The following is a 23,940-nucleotide window of genomic DNA, read 5'->3' as shown; positions in this document are numbered from 1 at the left end:
AGGAAAGCACTAGAAGTTATTACTCAGCCGTTCTTGGATATCATGCAGTTATTATAAATGACCGACAAAGACCCTGCGATCACCTGTTAGTGTCCGCTTGGGTGCATCTTATTTGAAAACCGAATATTAATCATAGTATAAATTTGATAGCAGTTTCGGTGGCACAGTAGTATTTGCATTCCAGAACAGAATTTAGGTTACTTAGGTAAATGTATCTAAACAGTGTGATTGGACAAAAAATACAGTATTCACTGAACATACTTTCCCAAACTGGTTACTTAGGTAAATGTATCTAAACAGTGTGATTGGACAAAAAATACTCGGACTTCTTTTGAACTGAATTTTAATGTGCGTATTGTTATTCTTTTACTTTTCTACATTGGCTAGAGGTATAGGGGGAGGGTTGAGATCTCATAAACATGTTTAACCCCGCCGCAATTTTGCGCCTGTCCCAAGTCAGGAGCCTCTGGCCTTTGTTAGTCTTGTATGATTTTAAATTTTAGTTTCTTGTGTATAATTCGGAGTTTAGTATGACGTCTATTATCACTGTACTATTATGCATATTTTAGGGGCCAGCTGAAGGACACCTACGGGTGCGGGAATTCTCGCTACATTGAAGACCCATTGGTTGCCTTCGGCTGTTGTTTGCTCTATGGTCGGGTGGTTGTCGCTTTGACATATTCACCATTTCCTTTCTCAATTTTAGTATTCACTGAACATACTTTCCCAAACTGAGGGATGAATCAGGTGTATAAAAGTACTAGTGGCCTTAGGTTTTTTAAAATAGCAAAAAAAGTAAACGGTCATGATGATACATATTGAAATTCATTTCTGAATAGTAAAATGAAAGTACTTCAGTTAACTGTGAATGTAGATTTTTTTTGCAGTGTTAGAAAGTGGTGAAAATTCTAAAAAGGCTATCATTATCCCTTATGGGCCAGGAAATACTACCGTGCCACCTTTATATCATAGGAACACATAATTTTAAAACAATCTGCGAACTGACCTTGAATCTAGTCCTACTTTATTTCTTAATAAAATGCGAATGCGAGACAAGCATGGGAGTAAAGACACGGAAAATTAATCAAAGTACTGAAGTATTGAACATTGGATGACCGCAAGTTCTTTTGGATGGTCCGACAAGCACTTGTCCCTGTAAATAAAATCACATCTCTATAACTGAAAGTGAGGTTAATGTTCAGTTAAAAAAAAGTTCTGAGACAAGTTAGGGCGGGGATGATAAATGAATGACAGGGAATTCAACATCACCATAATAGTTATTATATTGTAGTGATACAAATCAGTATACTCTGGTTAATTGTTGTACATGTATATTGTATTAATATTTGTATAGCATAGTTACATGTTTTTTTGCCAAGTTACTAACAATTTCTTTTTACTAAAACTACTGTTCTGCCTCATAAAATGGTAGCTCGATCCCTAAATTTGAATTTTACAAAAAGAAATGTTCAGCCATTTAGATTCAATTCTGCATTCGTCTTCACCATGCATGAAATATTTGCCACTGGACATTGAACAAACATCAACCGTTCAATCAAATCAGCATACGCATTCAATTAAAAAGGAATAAAATTACTGCAGAAGTTTATCTGAATTAAATATTACTTTTTTTCATTTCCCTCAAAGAATACAAAACCCTAGTTGTTGGCCACTTTCAGCAACCATGACTATATGTGGCAGTTAGTATATAATTGATGGGAGAATATAGAACAAGTACCGGGAGAGAACCACCAATCTTTAGCTAAAGACTCCGGATCTGAGTTGAATCCTCGCAATAACCAAGTTTCAGATCTGCATCAAAGTCAAAATAAAATTGAGAATGGAAATGGGGAATGTGTCAAAGCGACAACCCGATCATAGAGCAGACAACAGCCAAAGGCCACCAATGGGTCTTCAATGTAGCGAAAAAAGGTTACTAATGATGGGGCCAACTAATTTACATGGGAATGAGATGTGCCAGTGCTGACACAACTGCATACCAAATATTTTTTACCCATAACTAGTGGTTCCCCATAATCTGACATAATAATTATATATTAATATATTGTTGACGACACCGGAAACATCATATCCACGTCTTGCTTTTAGACTCCATTCAGGCTGACACAAACCTTTTCATTGTGTTAATTAACCATGACGGAGAGTCCAATCATAATTTTTAAAGAAATCTCATTTGTAGATGCTCAAGTATAATACTAAATCATTTTCAATTGGTCCTGATAATTTTACCCTTCAAATTAGTAAAACTTGTGTTTCCATGGACCAGGGATATAAAGGCGAAAAGAGGTTGAACACCAAATAATTTTGAATTTTGAATAAAACGGTTTCAAATCACATGTATATTATGATGTAAATGTTTACCAAATATCATGGACTTACAATGTACTGTTTAAATTATCAATCACCAGCATTTAATACATTACTAATTAAAAACAAGAGTGCACACGCTGAAATGTCTCGCCTTCTTTACTAACCATTGGTATAATGGTTATAGTCCTCAATACAAAGCTTTTGCTATAACTATCACATAAACTTAACATGATCCAAGAAAGTTAACCTATCGCTTATAGTTTGGGAAAAAAACCAGACCAAAACACAAACTAAACCGTGAAAATGATGTCAAGGTAAAATAAAACCTTGCGAGACCGACATGTACATCATAAAATATTGCCATACACCAAATATAGTTGACTTATTCATATAGTATTAGAAAAAAAGGACCAAAACTCAAAAACTTAACTTTGACAACTGAACCATGAAAATGAAGTCAAGGTCAGATGACACCTGCCAGTTGGACATGTAAACCTTACATTATTATTATTCCATACACCAAATATAGTAGACATATTGCATACAGTATAAGAACAAGAATGTGTCCATATTACACGGATGCCCCACTCGCACTATCATTTTCTATGTTCATTGGACCGTGAAATTGGGGTCAAAACTTTAATTTGGAATTGTAATTAGAAAGATCATATCATAGGGAACATGCGTACTAAGTTTCAAGTTGATGTAACTTTAACTTCATCAAAAACTACCTTGACCAAAAACTTTAACCTGAACTTCGTACTATCATTTTCTATGTTCAGTGGACCATGAAATTGGGGTCAAAACTATAATTTGGCATTAAAATTAGAAAGATCATATCATTGGGAACATGTGTACTAAGTTTCAAGTTGATTGGACTTCAACTTCTTCAAAAACTACCTTGACCAAAAACTTTAACCTGAAGCGAACGGACGCACATCCAGAAAACATAATGCCCCTCTACTATCGTAGGTGGGGCATAAAAACGGATCAAAATACAAAAAATTAACTATAACCACTGAACCATGAATATGAGGTCTCGGGTCAGATGACACCTGCCCTTTGGACATGTACACCTTACAATCTTTCCATACACCAAATATACTAAGTCTAGCCCTATTACTTTATAGTATCTGATATATGAACTTGACCACCAAAACTTAACCTTGTTCACTGATCCATGAAATAATGATTAGGTCAAGTTAAAACTGTCTGACGGGTTTGAGGACCTTGCAAAGTACACACATACCAAATATAGTTATCCTATTACTCATAATAAGAGAGAAATTAACATTACAAACAAGAATGTGTCCCATAGTACACGGATGTCCCATCCACACTATCACTTTCTATGTTCAGTGGACCGTAAAAATGGGATAAAATCTCAAATTTGGCATTAAAATAAGAAAGATCATATCATAGGTAACATGTGTACTAAGTTTCAAGATGATTGGACTTCAACTTCATCAAAAACTAAATCGACCAAAAACTTTAACCTGGAGCGGAACGGACGACTGGACGGACGGTCCACGGGTGCAGACCAGACAATATAATGTGCCATAAAAATCTTGAAAATAAGGTCAAGGACAATGGACATGTGACAGACAGAAACTTCGTAACATAAGGCGTCTATATACAAAGTATGAAGCATCCAGGTCTTCTAAAATATAAAGCTTTTAAAAAGTTAGCTAACACCGCTGCCACCGGATCACTAACCCTATGTCGAGCTTTTTGGCACAAAAGTTGCAGACTGGACAAAAATGAGTATACACACGTCTAAGAATGGCAGGGCTCAAATAAAACTGCAAGCGTTGTAATGCTAAGCACACGCATCTCAATTTTATAGCAAACGAATAAAAAAGTCCATAAATTTTATTTCAGCACTGGTTATATTCTATTGTTTTGTTGTTCAATTAAAGTTTGTTGAGCAAACCACATTCTTGAGTCTGTTATTGTTTTGTTTTGCACAACATATTCCCGAATCTGTTTCTTTTGGATCTTTATATGTCTCTTCCCTTGCACAGCTTGTTCCCCGAGTCCATTAGTGTTTGTAGTCTATATTCTATCACAGCAAATTAAATTCCAGAGTTGTATTTTATGATGGAGTCTTTCTTTTAAAAATTTAAAAATCTGCTACAAAGAGAGTCTGATTAAAACCAGCCCCTACTGTAAGTTGATGGTGGGGCTGGTTTTAATCAGACTGCAAAAAAGAAAGATTACACACAAAAAACATCATAAATAACAATAATATCATTGATGTATTAAAACATGTGATTGCAAAGTCAAAATTTGTCTTAAATTTGTAAAATTCTATTGGAAAGTCAAACTTTTCTCAAAATTGTTAAATTATATTGACCTAAAAATATATTTATATTTAATTCTTAACACTTTCATTAATTCCTTTAGAGCCATTACCGGCTCTTCCCAATGGAGCTTGGTCCAGTTGTGTAAGGAACAATCTGCTACAAAGAGAGTCTGATTAAAATCAGCCCCTACTACAAGTTGATGGTGGGGCTGGTTTTAATCAGACTGCAAAAAAGAAAGATTACACACAAAAAAACATCATAAATAACAATAATAGCATGGATGTATTAAAACATGTGATTGCCAAGTCAATTTTTTCTTAAATTTGATTGCAAAGTCAATCTTTCTTAAATTTGTTAAATTAAATTGCAAAGTCTAAATTTTCTTTAATTTGTTAAATTATATTGACCTAAAAAATATGTTTTTAATTTATTCTGAACATTTTCATTAATTCTTTGAGAGCCAACACTTGCTACTCCCAAATAGAGCTTAGCACAGTTGTGTGAAGAACAATCTGCTACAAAGAGAGTCTGATTAAAACCAGCCCCTACTGCAAGTTGATGGTGGGGCTGGTTTTAATCAGACTGCAAAAAAGAATGATTACACACAAAAAAAATCATAAATTACATTAATATCATGGATACATTAAAACATGTGATTGCGAAGTCAAACTTTTCTTAAATTTGTTAAATTATATTGGAAAGTAAAAGTTTTCTTTAATTTGTTAAATTATATTGACCTATAAAATATGTTTTTAATTAATTCTAAACACTTTCATTAATTCCTTAAGAGCCAACACCGTTACTCCCAAATGGAGCTTAGTCCAGATGTGAAGAACAATCTGCTACAAAGAGTCTGATTAAAATCAGCCCCTACTACAAGTTGATGGTGGGGCTGGTTTGAATCAGACTGCAAAAAAAGAAAGATTACACACAAAAAAAACATCATAAATAACATTAATATCATGGATATATTAAAACATGTGATTGCGAAGTCAAACTTTTCTTAAGTTTGTTAAATTATATTGCAAAGTCAAAATTTTCTTTAATTTGTTAAATTATATTGACCTAAAACATATGTTTTTAATTTATTCTGAACACTTTCATTTATTTCCTTCAGAGCCAACACTTGCTACTCACAAATGGAGATCAGTATAGTTGTGTGAAGAACAATCTGCTACAAAGAGAGTCCGATTAAAATCAGCCCCTACTACAAGTTGATGGTGGGGCTGGTTTTAATCAAACTGCAAAAAAGAAAGATTACACACAAAAAACATCATAAATAACAATAATATCATGGATGTATTGAAACATGTGATTGCAAAGTCAAACTGAACACTTTGCTATAAACACTGCTAGAAATAAGGGAAATAACTGTCATCGGAATTCTTTAACAAGAAAATTTGCATACAAGGATACGAGGTCTCTTAACAATGCATGTGTGTAGTGTTTTTATACTAATGCTTACTTACCTAAACATCAAATTTCTTCCCATAAAGATTTCATCCAATCATAGATCTTTTAACCTTATTTGTATTTTGGAATTTATACTCTGTTGTAAAGTTTCATTTCTCTTTCAATATATTCTAAATTTCTGCACATAAATGTTAGACTTATCTTTTATTTTAGGTCTTTCTTTGCTTTACATTATTGCTGTTTAGTTTATCTCTATCTATAATAAAATTCAAGATAACCAAAAACTGCAAAATTTCCTTAAAATTACCAATTCAAGGGAAGCCATCTAACAACGGGCTACCGGAATGGTCCGAAAATTTTATGGACGATAGATCTTTACCTAATGAATAATTCTATTCTGTCAGATTTGCTCTAAACGCTTTGGTTTCAAAGATATGAGCCAAAAGCTGCACTTTACCCTCTGTACTATTTTTAGCCAGGGCAGCTATCTTGGTTCGCGGGCGGCGTCATCGGACACATTCCTTAAACTAAAAACCCTAATTATGATTGTGTACAGCCTGGTTGAATGTTATTGTAGTTTCAAGATTCAAGATTCAAGATTCTTTATTTCTCAAACACCATAAATTACAATGGTACAAAGAAGTTCATCAAAAGTTATATAACATAACACAAACACACATGACAAGATGAGATGAAAATACCAAATAAAATAAAATAAACAGTATAGTAGCGAAGAGTGGTGATTAACCAGGAAGACTCACTTGAAAAGTTATAACCCTGATAAATTTTCAGAGGAAAGGATTTTAGTAGGCTTACAAAAATTTACGAAAAATTGTTATAAATTGACTATAGAGGTAAATAACTCCTTAAGGGATTAACTGACCATTTTGGTAATGTTGACTTATTTGTATATCTTACTTTGCTGAACATTATTGCTCTTTACAGCTTATCTCTATCTATAATAAAATTCAAGAAAATAACCAAAAACTGCAAAATTTTCTTAAAATTACCAATTCAGGGGAAGCAACCTATAAACGGATTGCCGGAATGGTCTGAAAATTTTAGGGCAGATAGATCTTCACCTAGGGAACAATTCTATACTGTCATATTTGCTCTAAATGCTTCGGTTTAAGAGATATGAGCCAAACGCTGCATTTTACCCTATGTACTATTTGTAGCCAGGGCAGCCATCTTGGTTCGCGGGCGGGGTCATCGGCCACATTTTTTTTACTACATACCCTAATAATGATTATGGACAGCTTGGTTAAATTTGTCATAGTAGTTTCAGGAGAGGATTTTAGTAAGATTACAAAAATTAACGATTTTTTTTAATAAATAAACTATAAAGGGCAATAACTCCTTTATGGTGTCAACTGACCATTTTGGTAATGTTGACTCATTTGTATATCTTACTTTGCTGAACAGTATTGCTGTTTACAGTTTATCTCTATAATAAAATTCAAGAAAATAACCAAAAACTGCAAAATTTCCTTAAAATTACCAATTTAGGGGCAGCTACCCATCCATTTTGGTCATGTGACTTATTTGTAGATCTTACTTCGCTAAACGTTATTGCTGTTTATAGTATATCTCTATCTATAATAAAATTCAAGAAAATAACATAAATCTGCAATTTGTTCTTAAAATTACCAATTCAGGGGCAGCAACCTAACAATGAGTTGCCCAGTTCATCTGTTAATAACTCAGCAGAAAGATCTTGACCTGATTTTTTACCCCTTGTCAGATTTGCTCTAAATGCTTTGGTTTCAGAGATATAAGCCAAAATCTACATTTTACCCCTATGTTCTATTTTTAGCCATGGCGGCCATCTTGATTTGCCGAATCACGAAACCCATTTTTAAAACTAGATACCCCAATGATGAGTGTGGCCAAGTTTGGTTTAATTTGGCCCAGTAGTTTCAGAGAAGATTTTTGTAAAAGTTAACGACGAGGGATGCCAAGTGATGAGAAAAGCTCACTTGGCCCTTCAGGTTAGGTGAGCTGAAAGGAACTATTGAATTTAGATTTTTAACTAATTCTGCTTTCATATATGCAACTTAAACATCAAACTTAAGCAAAAGGGAGTTCAATTTCAAGTGCATTTCTATATAATAAATATTATGTCTGCTCAATTTCATAAAAAAGGGTTTTTTATGATCTTACATTTTTTAAATTTTTTTTTAGTATAATTTTAAATTCCATTATATGTGAAAATACCTACTACAAGCAATTTTTTAATGATCATGAAAAGAAGGAGAAATAGCCCATATATATATCTTTATTAGTATTCTGAAAATTTTTTTTTTTCATCTGTATTAAATTTCAGACTTGGATATTTAAAATTTGAGAATTTGAAGCAGAAACCAGAAAAGACCTGCTATGAACACCAAATTCTCTACTCAAAAAATAAAAGAAAAAATGGACAAGGATCTGGACAATTTTGGCAGATGAATAATATGCACTACAATGGTAATATTATCAAGAAATAATTACGAAACATATCAAACTGTTAATGAATCAAATGAGACAATTTAATTAATTTTAATAATTCAAAAATAGATTTTTTTTTAAAGTTCTTAAAATACCAATGAATAATTTCAGAAATACATAACTAAGAAACACTTATAAAACTAAAGAGAACGTTTCGACTATCAAATAAAGGAAACCATTCAAACCAGCAAAATAATCAGAAATAAAGAAATCACAACTCAGAAATGACCAAGAAAAAATGTTAGGTTTGTTAGATTGTAGGTTAAATTATAGTATAGAAATGGCTAGAAAGTAAGATGTATTTCTGAATTTATAATTTGATATTTATTTGCATTAAAACATTTTACTTTTGAATACAAATTTGTTCTGCCAATTTATAATGTAGTGCACATATTCCCCTTAACATAAGATAATTAAATATGGCCATTAACATCAGATAACATCTCAAATTTATTTAATTGCTTATAAGTCATCATTAACCAGACATCCAAATATGGCATTAAATGTTTCTGAAAACTGAAATCATTTTTTTTTAAATTAAGTAATTTGTTGATGAAGATCTTTGATAGTCTCAGCTAGATTCACACTTTTTTTTTCTAAATTAGTGTTTAAAAGAGGGATGAAAGATACCATAATGGACATTCAAACGCATAAATCGAAAATAAACTGACAACGCCATGGCTAAGAAAAAAACTTAGCAACATCAACCCCACCAAAAATTTGGGTGATCTAAGGTACTCCAGAAGGGTAAGCAGATCCTGCTTCAAATGTGGCACCCGTCATGTTGCCCATGATAGTTTAAACCTATTAGACTAATTGGGTAGGTCACATTCGAGAAAAGGGATTGTAGTTGCCACAGAAGGAACATATCCCTTATCATCTGTGAAACATATATTCCATAACGGTCAACCAAGCTGACATATTATACAATTATACAAGACACTTAATTTTCGATTGTTGGAGACCATATTTTTTTTGAGTAATTGGGTTGCTGTCTAATTGATAAAAGATGTAGGATTGATTTCCACAAAGCCCTTTTTGCAACAAAACAGGTTGTAAAAAGTCAATTTTCAAAGCTAAGTTGCAATTTTCCAAATATAAATGAGTATAATTTATAATTTATTTTTTAAACTGTTCATTTTGCTTTAGATGTCCTTAATTAATCAATTAAATGTGCTTCTGTACAGACACAAGCAAAGAAACATCTGATACATTAATTAAGGCTATAAGCTAACATTTCTCCGTTTATAGTTAACAAAAACGTAAGTTATCATTATGCTGAAGTTTCTGATTAACAAAATATTTGTTGAATTTGGAGGTAGACTTTTTCTATAACAAGTATATATATCCTATCAAATTACCTAAACTTAACATAAAATTGGTAATTAATTCAAATTCGCTGGACCATGTCCTACAAGGCAGTACCTCAAAATAGTTTTCAACATGTGATTGCAAAGTCAATCTTTTCTCAAATTTGTTAATTATTATTGCAAAGTCAAAAACTTTTTAATTTGTAAAATTATATTGCAAAGTCATAATTTTCTTAAAATTGTAAAATTATATTGACCTAAAAATATATTTATATTTAATTCTTAACACTTTCATTAATTCCTTTAGAGCCAATACTGGCTCTTTCCAAATGGAGCTTGGTCCAGTTGTGTAAGGAACAATCTGCTACAAAGAGAGTCTGATTAAAATCAGCCCCTACTACAAGTTGATGGTGGGGCTGGTTTTAATCAGACTGCAAAAAAAGAAAGATTACACAAAAAAAAAAATCATATATAACATTAATACCAAGGATACATTTATTCATTAATTCCTTCAGAGCCAACACTTGCTACACCCAAATGGAGATTAGTCCAGTTGTGTGAAGAACAATCTGCTACAAAGAGAGTCTGATTAAAACCAGCCCCTACTGCAAGTTGATGGTGGGGCTGGTTTTAATCAGACTGCAAAAATGAAAGATTACACACAAAAAACATCATAAATAACAATAATATCATGGATGTATTAAAACATGTCATTGCAAAGTCAAAATTTGTCTTAAATTTGTAAAATTATATTGGAAAGTTAAACTTTTCTCAAAATTGTTAAATTATATTGAACTAAAAATATATTTATATTTAATTCTTAACACTTTCATTAATTCCTTTAGAGCCAATACTGGCTCTTCCCAAATGGAGCTTGGTCCAGTTGTGTAAGGAACAATCTGCTACAAAGAGAGTCTGATTAAAATCAGCCCCTACTACAAGTTGATGGTGGGGCTGGTTTTAATCAAGACTGCAAAAAAAGAAGGATTACACACAAGAAAACATCATAAATAACATTAATACCAAGGATACATTTATTCATTTATTCCTTCAGAGCCAACACTTGCTACTCCCAAATGGAGATTAGTCCAGTTGTGTGAAGAACAATCTGCTACAAAGAGAGTCTGATTAAAACCAGCCCCTACTGCAAGTTGATGGTGGGGCTGGTTTTAATCAAAAATGAAAGATTACACACAAAAAACATCATAAATAACAATAATATCATGGATGTATTAAAACATGTCATTGCAAAGTCAAACTTTTTCTTAAATTTGTAAAATTATATTGGAAAGTCAAACTTTTCTCAAAATTGTTAAATTATATTGAACTAAAAATATATTTATATTTAATTCTTAACACTTTCATTAATTCCTTTAGAGCCAATACTGGCTCTTCCCAAATGGAGCTTGGTCCAGTTGTGTAAGGAACAATCTGCTACAAAGAGAGTCTGATTAAAATCAGCCCCTACTACAAGTTGATGGTGGGGCTGGTTTTAATCAGACTGCAAAAAAAGAAAGATTACACACAAAAAAACATCATAAATAACAATAATACCAAGGATACATTTATTCATTAATTCCTCTAGAGCCAACACTTGCTACTCCCAAATGGAGATTAGTCCAGTTGTGTGAAGAACAATCTGCTACAAAGAGAGTCTGATTAAAACCAGCCCCTACTACAAGTTGATGGTGGGGCTGGTTTTAATCAGACTGCAAAAACGAAAGATTACGCACAAAAAACATCATAAATAACAATAATATCATGGATGTATTAAAACATGTCATTGCAAAGTCAAACTTTGTCTTAAATTTGTAAAATTATATTGGAAAGTCAAACTTTTCTCAAAATTGTTAAATTATATTGACCTAAAAATATATTTATATTTAATTCTTAACACTTTCATTAATTCCTTTAGAGCCAATACTGGCTCTTCCCAAATGGAGCTTGGTCCAGTTGTGTAAGGAACAATCTGCTACAAAGAGAGTCTGATTAAAATCAGCCCCTACTACAAGTTGATGGTGGGGCTGGTTTTAATCAGACTGCAAAAAAAGAGGGATTACACACAAGAAAACATCATAAATAACATTAATACCAAGGATACATTTATTCATTTATTCCTTCAGAGCCAACACTTGCTACTCCCAAATGGAGATTAGTCCAGTTGTGTGAAGAACAATCTGCTACCAAGAGAGTCTGATTAAAACCAGCCCCTACTGCAAGTTGATGGTGGGGCTGGTTTTAATCAGACTGCAAAAATGAAAGATTACACACAAAAAACATCATAAATAACAATAATATCATGGATGTATTAAAACATGTGATTGCAAAGTCAAACTTTGTCTTAAATTTGTAAAATTATATTGGAAAGTAAAACTTTTCTTAAAATTGTTAAATTATATTGACCTAAAAATGTATTTATATTTAATTCTTAACACTTTCATGAATTCCTTTAGAGCCAATACTGGCTCTTCCCAAATGGAGCTTGGTCCAGTTGTGTAAGGAACAATCTGCTACAAAGACAGTCTGATTAAAATCAGCACCTACTACAAGTTGATGGTGGGGCTGGTTTTAATCAGACTGCAAAAAAAGAAAGATTACACACAAAAAAAAATCATAAATAACATTAATACCAAGGATACATTAAAACATGTCATTGCAAAGTCAAACTTTGTCTTAAATTTGTAAAATTATATTGGAAAGTAAAACTTTTCTCAAAGTTAAATTATATTGAACTAAAAATATATTTATATTTAATTCTTAACACTTTCATTAATTCCTTTAGAGCCAATACTGGCTCTTACCAAATGGAGCTTGGTCCAGTTGTGTAAGGAACAATCTGCTACAAAGAGAGTCTGATTAAAATCAGCCCCTACTACAAGTTGATGGTGGGGCTGGTTTTAACCAGACTGCAAAAAAAGGATTACACACAAGAAAACATCATAAATAACATTAATACCAAGGATACATTTATTCATTTATTCCTTCAGAGCCAACACTTGCTACTCCCAAATGGAGATTAGTCCAGTTGTGTGAAGAACAATCTGCTACAAAGAGAGTCCGATTAAAACCAGCCCCTACTGCAAGTTGATGGTGGTGCTGGTTTTAATCAGACTGCAAAAATGAAAGATTACACACAAAAAACATCATAAATAACAATAATATCATGGATGTATTAAAACATGTGATTGCAAAGTCAAACTTTGTCTTAAATTTGTAAAATTATATTGGAAAGTAAAACTTTTCTCAAAATTGTTAAATTATATTGACCTAAAAATGTATTTATATTTAATTCTTAACACTTTCATGAATTCCTTTAGAGCCAATACTGGCTCTTCCCAAATGGAGCTTGGTCCAGTTGTGTAAGGAACAATCTGCTACAAAGAGAGTCTGATTAAAATCAGCCCCTACTACAAGTTGATGGTGGGGCTGGTTTTAATCAGACTGCAAAAAAAGATTACACACAAAAAAACATCATAAATAACATTAATACCAAGGATACATTTATTCATTAATTCCTTCAGAGCCAACACTTGCTACTCCCAAATGGAGATTAGTCCAGTTGTGTGAAGAACAATCTGCTACAAAGAGAGTCTGATTAAAACCAGCCCCTACTGCAAGTTGATGGTGGGGCTGGTTTTAATCAAAAATGAAAGATTACACACAAAAAACATCATAAATAACAATAATATCATGGATGTATTAAAACATGTCATTGCAAAGTCAAACTTTGTCTTAAATTTGTAAAATTATATTGGAAAGTCAAACTTTTCTCAAAATTGTTAAATTATATTGAACTAAAAATATATTTATATTTAATTCTTAACACTTTCATTAATTCCTTTAGAGCCAATACTGGCTCTTCCCAAATGGAGCTTGGTCCAGTTGTGTAAGGAACAATCTGCTACAAAGAGAGTCTGATTAAAATCAGCCCCTACTACAAGTTGATGGTGGGGCTGGTTTTAATCAGACTGCAAAAAAAGAAAGATTACACACAAAAAAACATCATAAATAACAATAATACCAAGGATACATTTATTCATTAATTCCTCTAGAGCCAACACTTGCTACTCCCAAATGGAGATTAGTCCAGTTGTGTGAAGAACAATCTGCTACAAAGAGAGTCTGATTAAAACCAGCCCCTACTACAAGTTGATGGTGGGGCTGGTTTTAATCAGACTGCAAAAACGAAAGATTACGCACAAAAAACATCATAAATAACAATAATATCATGGATGTATTAAAACATGTCATTGCAAAGTCAAACTTTGTCTTAAATTTGTAAAATTATATTGGAAAGTCAAACTTTTCTCAAAATTGTTAAATTATATTGACCTAAAAATATATTTATATTTAATTCTTAACACTTTCATTAATTCCTTTAGAGCCAATACTGGCTCTTCCCAAATGGAGCTTGGTCCAGTTGTGTAAGGAACAATCTGCTACAAAGAGAGTCTGATTAAAATCAGCCCCTACTACAAGTTGATGGTGGGGCTGGTTTTAATCAGACTGCAAAAAAAGAGGGATTACACACAAGAAAACATCATAAATAACATTAATACCAAGGATACATTTATTCATTTATTCCTTCAGAGCCAACACTTGCTACTCCCAAATGGAGATTAGTCCAGTTGTGTGAAGAACAATCTGCTACCAAGAGAGTCTGATTAAAACCAGCCCCTACTGCAAGTTGATGGTGGGGCTGGTTTTAATCAGACTGCAAAAATGAAAGATTACACACAAAAAACATCATAAATAACAATAATATCATGGATGTATTAAAACATGTGATTGCAAAGTCAAACTTTGTCTTAAATTTGTAAAATTATATTGGAAAGTAAAACTTTTCTTAAAATTGTTAAATTATATTGACCTAAAAATGTATTTATATTTAATTCTTAACACTTTCATGAATTCCTTTAGAGCCAATACTGGCTCTTCCCAAATGGAGCTTGGTCCAGTTGTGTAAGGAACAATCTGCTACAAAGACAGTCTGATTAAAATCAGCACCTACTACAAGTTGATGGTGGGGCTGGTTTTAATCAGACTGCAAAAAAAGAAAGATTACACACAAAAAAAAATCATAAATAACATTAATACCAAGGATACATTAAAACATGTCATTGCAAAGTCAAACTTTGTCTTAAATTTGTAAAATTATATTGGAAAGTAAAACTTTTCTCAAAGTTAAATTATATTGAACTAAAAATATATTTATATTTAATTCTTAACACTTTCATTAATTCCTTTAGAGCCAATACTGGCTCTTACCAAATGGAGCTTGGTCCAGTTGTGTAAGGAACAATCTGCTACAAAGAGAGTCTGATTAAAATCAGCCCCTACTACAAGTTGATGGTGGGGCTGGTTTTAACCAGACTGCAAAAAAAGGATTACACACAAGAAAACATCATAAATAACATTAATACCAAGGATACATTTATTCATTTATTCCTTCAGAGCCAACACTTGCTACTCCCAAATGGAGATTAGTCCAGTTGTGTGAAGAACAATCTGCTACAAAGAGAGTCCGATTAAAACCAGCCCCTACTGCAAGTTGATGGTGGTGCTGGTTTTAATCAGACTGCAAAAATGAAAGATTACACACAAAAAACATCATAAATAACAATAATATCATGGATGTATTAAAACATGTGATTGCAAAGTCAAACTTTGTCTTAAATTTGTAAAATTATATTGGAAAGTAAAACTTTTCTCAAAATTGTTAAATTATATTGACCTAAAAATGTATTTATATTTAATTCTTAACACTTTCATGAATTCCTTTAGAGCCAATACTGGCTCTTCCCAAATGGAGCTTGGTCCAGTTGTGTAAGGAACAATCTGCTACAAAGAGAGTCTGATTAAAATCAGCCCCTACTACAAGTTGATGGTGGGGCTGGTTTTAATCAGACTGCAAAAAAAGATTACACACAAAAAAACATCATAAATAACATTAATACCAAGGATACATTTATTCATTAATTCCTTCAGAGCCAACACTTGCTACTCCCAAATGGAGATTAGTCCAGTTGTGTGAGGAACAATCTGCTACAAAGAGAGTCTGATTAAAACCAGCCCCTACTGCAAGTTGATGGTGGGGCTGGTTTTAATCAGACTACAAAAATGAAAGATTACACACAAAAAACATCATAAATAACAATAATATCATGGATGTATTAAAACATGTCATTGCAAAGTCAAACTTTGTCTTAAATTTGTAAAATTATATTGGAAAGTCAAACTTTTCTCAAAATTGTTAAATTATATTGACCTAAAAATATATTTATATTTAATTCTTAACACTTTCATTAATTCCTTTAGAGCCAATACTGGCTCTTACCAAATGGAGCTTGGTCCAGTTGTGTAAGGAACAATCTGCTACAAAGAGAGTCTGATTAAAATCAGCCCCTACTACAAGTTGATGGTGGGGCTGGTTTTAATCAGACTGCAAAAAAAGAAGGATTACACACAAGAAAACATCATAAATAACATTAATACCAAGGATACATTTATTCATTTATTCCTTCAGAGCCAACACTTGCTACTCCCAAATGGAGATTAGTCCAGTTGTGTGAAGAACAATCTGCTACAAAGAGAGTCTGATTAAAACCAGCCCCTACTGCAAGTTGATGGTGGGGCTGGTTTTAATCAAAAATGAAAGATTACACACAAAAAACATCATAAATAACAATAATATCATGGATGTATTAAAACATGTCATTGCAAAGTCAAACTTTGTCTTAAATTTGTAAAATTATATTGGAAAGTCAAACTTTTCTCAAAATTGTTAAATTATATTGAACTAAAAATATATTTATATTTAATTCTTAACACTTTCATTAATTCCTTTAGAGCCAATACTGGCTCTTCCCAAATGGAGCTTGGTCCAGTTGTGTAAGGAACAATCTGCTACAAAGAGAGTCTGATTAAAATCAGCCCCTACTACAAGTTGATGGTGGGGCTGGTTTTAATCAGACTGCAAAAAAAGAAAGATTACACACAAAAAAACATCATAAATAACAATAATACCAAGGATACATTTATTCATTAATTCCTCTAGAGCCAACACTTGCTACTCCCAAATGGAGATTAGTCCAGTTGTGTGAAGAACAATCTGCTACAAAGAGAGTCTGATTAAAACCAGCCCCTACTACAAGTTGATGGTGGGGCTGGTTTTAATCAGACTGCAAAAACGAAAGATTACGCACAAAAAACATCATAAATAACAATAATATCATGGATGTATTAAAACATGTCATTGCAAAGTCAAACTTTGTCTTAAATTTGTAAAATTATATTGGAAAGTCAAACTTTTCTCAAAATTGTTAAATTATATTGACCTAAAAATATATTTATATTTAATTCTTAACACTTTCATTAATTCCTTTAGAGCCAATACTGGCTCTTCCCAAATGGAGCTTGGTCCAGTTGTGTAAGGAACAATCTGCTACAAAGAGAGTCTGATTAAAATCAGCCCCTACTACAAGTTGATGGTGGGGCTGGTTTTAATCAGACTGCAAAAAAAGAGGGATTACACACAAGAAAACATCATAAATAACATTAATACCAAGGATACATTTATTCATTTATTCCTTCAGAGCCAACACTTGCTACTCCCAAATGGAGATTAGTCCAGTTGTGTGAAGAACAATCTGCTACCAAGAGAGTCTGATTAAAACCAGCCCCTACTGCAAGTTGATGGTGGGGCTGGTTTTAATCAGACTGCAAAAATGAAAGATTACACACAAAAAACATCATAAATAACAATAATATCATGGATGTATTAAAACATGTGATTGCAAAGTCAAACTTTGTCTTAAATTTGTAAAATTATATTGGAAAGTAAAACTTTTCTTAAAATTGTTAAATTATATTGACCTAAAAATGTATTTATATTTAATTCTTAACACTTTCATGAATTCCTTTAGAGCCAATACTGGCTCTTCCCAAATGGAGCTTGGTCCAGTTGTGTAAGGAACAATCTGCTACAAAGACAGTCTGATTAAAATCAGCACCTACTACAAGTTGATGGTGGGGCTGGTTTTAATCAGACTGCAAAAAAAGAAAGATTACACACAAAAAAAAATCATAAATAACATTAATACCAAGGATACATTAAAACATGTCATTGCAAAGTCAAACTTTGTCTTAAATTTGTAAAATTATATTGGAAAGTAAAACTTTTCTCAAAGTTAAATTATATTGAACTAAAAATATATTTATATTTAATTCTTAACACTTTCATTAATTCCTTTAGAGCCAATACTGGCTCTTACCAAATGGAGCTTGGTCCAGTTGTGTAAGGAACAATCTGCTACAAAGAGAGTCTGATTAAAATCAGCCCCTACTACAAGTTGATGGTGGGGCTGGTTTTAACCAGACTGCAAAAAAAGAAGGATTACACACAAGAAAACATCATAAATAACATTAATACCAAGGATACATTTATTCATTTATTCCTTCAGAGCCAACACTTGCTACTCCCAAATGGAGATTAGTCCAGTTGTGTGAAGAACAATCTGCTACAAAGAGAGTCCGATTAAAACCAGCCCCTACTGCAAGTTGATGGTGGTGCTGGTTTTAATCAGACTGCAAAAATGAAAGATTACACACAAAAAACATCATAAATAACAATAATATCATGGATGTATTAAAACATGTGATTGCAAAGTCAAACTTTGTCTTAAATTTGTAAAATTATATTGGAAAGTAAAACTTTTCTCAAAATTGTTAAATTATATTGACCTAAAAATGTATTTATATTTAATTCTTAACACTTTCATGAATTCCTTTAGAGCCAATACTGGCTCTTCCCAAATGGAGCTTGGTCCAGTTGTGTAAGGAACAATCTGCTACAAAGAGAGTCTGATTAAAATCAGCCCCTACTACAAGTTGATGGTGGGGCTGGTTTTAATCAGACTGCAAAAAAAGATTACACACAAAAAAACATCATAAATAACATTAATACCAAGGATACATTTATTCATTAATTCCTTCAGAGCCAACACTTGCTACTCCCAAATGGAGATTAGTCCAGTTGTGTGAAGAACAATCTGCTACAAAGGGAGTCTGATTAAAACCAGCCCCTACTGCAAGTTGATGGTGGGGCTGGTTTTAATCAGACTGCAAAAAATGAAAGATTACACACAAAAAACATCATAAATAACAATAATATCATGGATGTATTAAAACATGTCATTGCAAAGTCAAACTTTGTCTTAAATTTGTAAAATTATATTGGAAAGTCAAACTTTTCTCAAAATTGTTAAATTATATTGACCTAAAAATATATTTATATTTAATTCTTAACACTTTCATTAATTCCTTTAGAGCCAATACTGGCTCTTCCCAAATGGAGCTTGGTCCAGTTGTGTAAGGAACAATCTGCTACAAAGAGAGTCTGATTAAAATCAGCCCCTACTACAAGTTGATGGTGGGGCTGGTTTTAATCAGACTGCAAAAAAAGAAAGATTACACACAAAAAAAAATCATAAATAACATTAATACCAAGGATACATTTATTCATTAATTCCTTCAGAGCCAACACTTGCTACTCCCAAATGGAGATTAGTCCAGTTGTGTGAGGAACAATCTGCTACAAAGAGAGTCTGATTAAAACCAGCCCCTACTGCAAGTTGATGGTGGGGCTGGTTTTAATCAGACTACAAAAATGAAAGATTACACACAAAAAACATCATAAATAACAATAATATCATGGATGTATTAAAACATGTCATTGCAAAGTCAAACTTTGTCTTAAATTTGTAAAATTATATTGGAAAGTCAAACTTTTCTCAAAATTGTTAAATTATATTGACCTAAAAATATATTTATATTTAATTCTTAACACTTTCATTAATTCCTTTAGAGCCAATACTGGCTCTTACCAAATGGAGCTTGGTCCAGTTGTGTAAGGAACAATCTGCTACAAAGAGAGTCTGATTAAAATCAGCCCCTACTACAAGTTGATGGTGGGGCTGGTTTTAATCAGACTGCAAAAAAAGAAGGATTACACACAAGAAAACATCATAAATAACATTAATACCAAGGATACATTTATTCATTTATTCCTTCAGAGCCAACACTTGCTACTCCCAAATGGAGATTAGTCCAGTTGTGTGAAGAACAATCTGCTACAAAGAGAGTCTGATTAAAACCAGCCCCTACTGCAAGTTGATGGTGGGGCTGGTTTTAATCAAAAATGAAAGATTACACACAAAAAACATCATAAATAACAATAATATCATGGATGTATTAAAACATGTCATTGCAAAGTCAAACTTTGTCTTAAATTTGTAAAATTATATTGGAAAGTCAAACTTTTCTCAAAATTGTTAAATTATATTGAACTAAAAATATATTTATATTTAATTCTTAACACTTTCATTAATTCCTTTAGAGCCAATACTGGCTCTTCCCAAATGGAGCTTGGTCCAGTTGTGTAAGGAACAATCTGCTACAAAGAGAGTCTGATTAAAATCAGCCCCTACTACAAGTTGATGGTGGGGCTGGTTTTAATCAGACTGCAAAAAAAGAAAGATTACACACAAAAAAACATCATAAATAACAATAATACCAAGGATACATTTATTCATTAATTCCTCTAGAGCCAACACTTGCTACTCCCAAATGGAGATTAGTCCAGTTGTGTGAAGAACAATCTGCTACAAAGAGAGTCTGATTAAAACCAGCCCCTACTACAAGTTGATGGTGGGGCTGGTTTTAATCAGACTGCAAAAACGAAAGATTACGCACAAAAAACATCATAAATAACAATAATATCATGGATGTATTAAAACATGTCATTGCAAAGTCAAACTTTGTCTTAAATTTGTAAAATTATATTGGAAAGTCAAACTTTTCTCAAAATTGTTAAATTATATTGACCTAAAAATATATTTATATTTAATTCTTAACACTTTCATTAATTCCTTTAGAGCCAATACTGGCTCTTCCCAAATGGAGCTTGGTCCAGTTGTGTAAGGAACAATCTGCTACAAAGAGAGTCTGATTAAAATCAGCCCCTACTACAAGTTGATGGTGGGGCTGGTTTTAATCAGACTGCAAAAAAAGAGGGATTACACACAAGAAAACATCATAAATAACATTAATACCAAGGATACATTTATTCATTTATTCCTTCAGAGCCAACACTTGCTACTCCCAAATGGAGATTAGTCCAGTTGTGTGAAGAACAATCTGCTACCAAGAGAGTCTGATTAAAACCAGCCCCTACTGCAAGTTGATGGTGGGGCTGGTTTTAATCAGACTGCAAAAATGAAAGATTACACACAAAAAACATCATAAATAACAATAATATCATGGATGTATTAAAACATGTGATTGCAAAGTCAAACTTTGTCTTAAATTTGTAAAATTATATTGGAAAGTAAAACTTTTCTCAAAATTGTTAAATTATATTGACCTAAAAATGTATTTATATTTAATTCTTAACACTTTCATGAATTCCTTTAGAGCCAATACTGGCTCTTCCCAAATGGAGCTTGGTCCAGTTGTGTAAGGAACAATCTGCTACAAAGACAGTCTGATTAAAATCAGCACCTACTACAAGTTGATGGTGGGGCTGGTTTTAATCAGACTGCAAAAAAAGAAAGATTACACACAAAAAAAAATCATAAATAACATTAATACCAAGGATACATTAAAACATGTCATTGCAAAGTCAAACTTTGTCTTAAATTTGTAAAATTATATTGGAAAGTAAAACTTTTCTCAAAGTTAAATTATATTGAACTAAAAATATATTTATATTTAATTCTTAACACTTTCATTAATTCCTTTAGAGCCAATACTGGCTCTTACCAAATGGAGCTTGGTCCAGTTGTGTAAGGAACAATCTGCTACAAAGAGAGTCTGATTAAAATCAGCCCCTACTACAAGTTGATGGTGGGGCTGGTTTTAACCAGACTGCAAAAAAAGAAGGATTACACACAAGAAAACATCATAAATAACATTAATACCAAGGATACATTTATTCATTTATTCCTTCAGAGCCAACACTTGCTACTCCCAAATGGAGATTAGTCCAGTTGTGTGAAGAACAATCTGCTACAAAGAGAGTCCGATTAAAACCAGCCCCTACTGCAAGTTGATGGTGGTGCTGGTTTTAATCAGACTGCAAAAATGAAAGATTACACACAAAAAACATCATAAATAACAATAATATCATGGATGTATTAAAACATGTGATTGCAAAGTCAAACTTTGTCTTAAATTTGTAAAATTATATTGGAAAGTAAAACTTTTCTCAAAATTGTTAAATTATATTGACCTAAAAATGTATTTATATTTAATTCTTAACACTTTCATGAATTCCTTTAGAGCCAATACTGGCTCTTCCCAAATGGAGCTTGGTCCAGTTGTGTAAGGAACAATCTGCTACAAAGAGAGTCTGATTAAAATCAGCCCCTACTACAAGTTGATGGTGGGGCTGGTTTTAATCAGACTGCAAAAAAAGATTACACACAAAAAAACATCATAAATAACATTAATACCAAGGATACATTTATTCATTAATTCCTTCAGAGCCAACACTTGCTACTCCCAAATGGAGATTAGTCCAGTTGTGTGAAGAACAATCTGCTACAAAGGGAGTCTGATTAAAACCAGCCCCTACTGCAAGTTGATGGTGGGGCTGGTTTTAATCAGACTGCAAAAAATGAAAGATTACACACAAAAAACATCATAAATAACAATAATATCATGGATGTATTAAAACATGTCATTGCAAAGTCAAACTTTGTCTTAAATTTGTAAAATTATATTGGAAAGTCAAACTTTTCTCAAAATTGTTAAATTATATTGACCTAAAAATATATTTATATTTAATTCTTAACACTTTCATTAATTCCTTTAGAGCCAATACTGGCTCTTCCCAAATGGAGCTTGGTCCAGTTGTGTAAGGAACAATCTGCTACAAAGAGAGTCTGATTAAAATCAGCCCCTACTACAAGTTGATGGTGGGGCTGGTTTTAATCAGACTGCAAAAAAAGAAAGATTACACACAAAAAAAAATCATAAATAACATTAATACCAAGGATACATTTATTCATTAATTCCTTCAGAGCCAACACTTGCTACTCCCAAATGGAGATTAGTCCAGTTGTGTGAGGAACAATCTGCTACAAAGAGAGTCTGATTAAAACCAGCCCCTACTGCAAGTTGATGGTGGGGCTGGTTTTAATCAGACTACAAAAATGAAAGATTACACACAAAAAACATCATAAATAACAATAATATCATGGATGTATTAAAACATGTCATTGCAAAGTCAAACTTTGTCTTAAATTTGTAAAATTATATTGGAAAGTCAAACTTTTCTCAAAATTGTTAAATTATATTGACCTAAAAATATATTTATATTTAATTCTTAACACTTTCATTAATTCCTTTAGAGGCAATACTGGCTCTTCCCAAATGGAGCTTGGTCCAGTTGTGTAAGGAACAATCTGCTACAAAGAGAGTCTGATTAAAATCAGCCCCTACTACAAGTTGATGGTGGGGCTGGTTTTAATCAGACTGCAAAAAAAGAAAGATTACACACAAAAAAACATCATAAATAACATTAAACTGTCAATTGTTCTTGAACAATTGAGAGGTCTTTCCTTTTTTAATGTAAAATACATGTTCCAACAGACCTAGAATGTATTGAAAAGGTCAAGGTCAACCTTAAAAAGCTCGAAAACACACTAAAAATCCTTTATATAAGGTTAAAAACACTAAATTCGCTATCTTGGACATGACCTTGACCTTTGACCTTTTGACCTTTGTCAAGGTCATTAGTCCCCAACGCCATTACTGAAGACCCCAAGGGTCTAGGACCTTTGGTTATATAGTAAAAGCTGATTTTGTCTTTTCAGAAACCTAAAACTAGGGTTATGCCCCTTATAGAAAGGTCAAATCTCTTTGGTCAAAATGTAACAAAGTTGCGCCATAATGACCCAAACATTTTCCACTATTTAAAACTTCTGTAAGTATAATGGTTTCTGAGATTATCTCATAACAAGGTGTTAGGTCAGAGGTCAAGGTCAACATACAAATTTGACCTTGAGGTATTTTTCAAAGATACATGA

General features: G+C 32.4%; 1 long non-coding RNA gene across 1 annotated transcript in view; it reads right to left on the bottom strand.

Moving 5' to 3' along the window:
- Window positions 1-4,185: 4,185 nt before the first annotated feature.
- LOC139512168 (uncharacterized) overlaps window positions 4,186-23,940 on the bottom strand; it is a 28,616-nt gene continuing 8,861 nt past the window's right edge. The window contains exon 2 of the long non-coding RNA XR_011662184.1: window positions 4,186-4,442. This is a non-coding gene — a long non-coding RNA (uncharacterized lncRNA). The remainder of the gene's footprint in view (window positions 4,443-23,940) is intronic.

Source organism: Mytilus edulis, chromosome 2, assembly GCF_963676685.1.
Source record: "Mytilus edulis chromosome 2, xbMytEdul2.2, whole genome shotgun sequence".
NCBI classification, from domain to species: Eukaryota; Metazoa; Mollusca; class Bivalvia; order Mytilida; family Mytilidae; genus Mytilus; species Mytilus edulis.
Note: the sequence above shows the minus strand (reverse complement) of the source record. Positions and strands in the feature narration are given on the sequence as shown.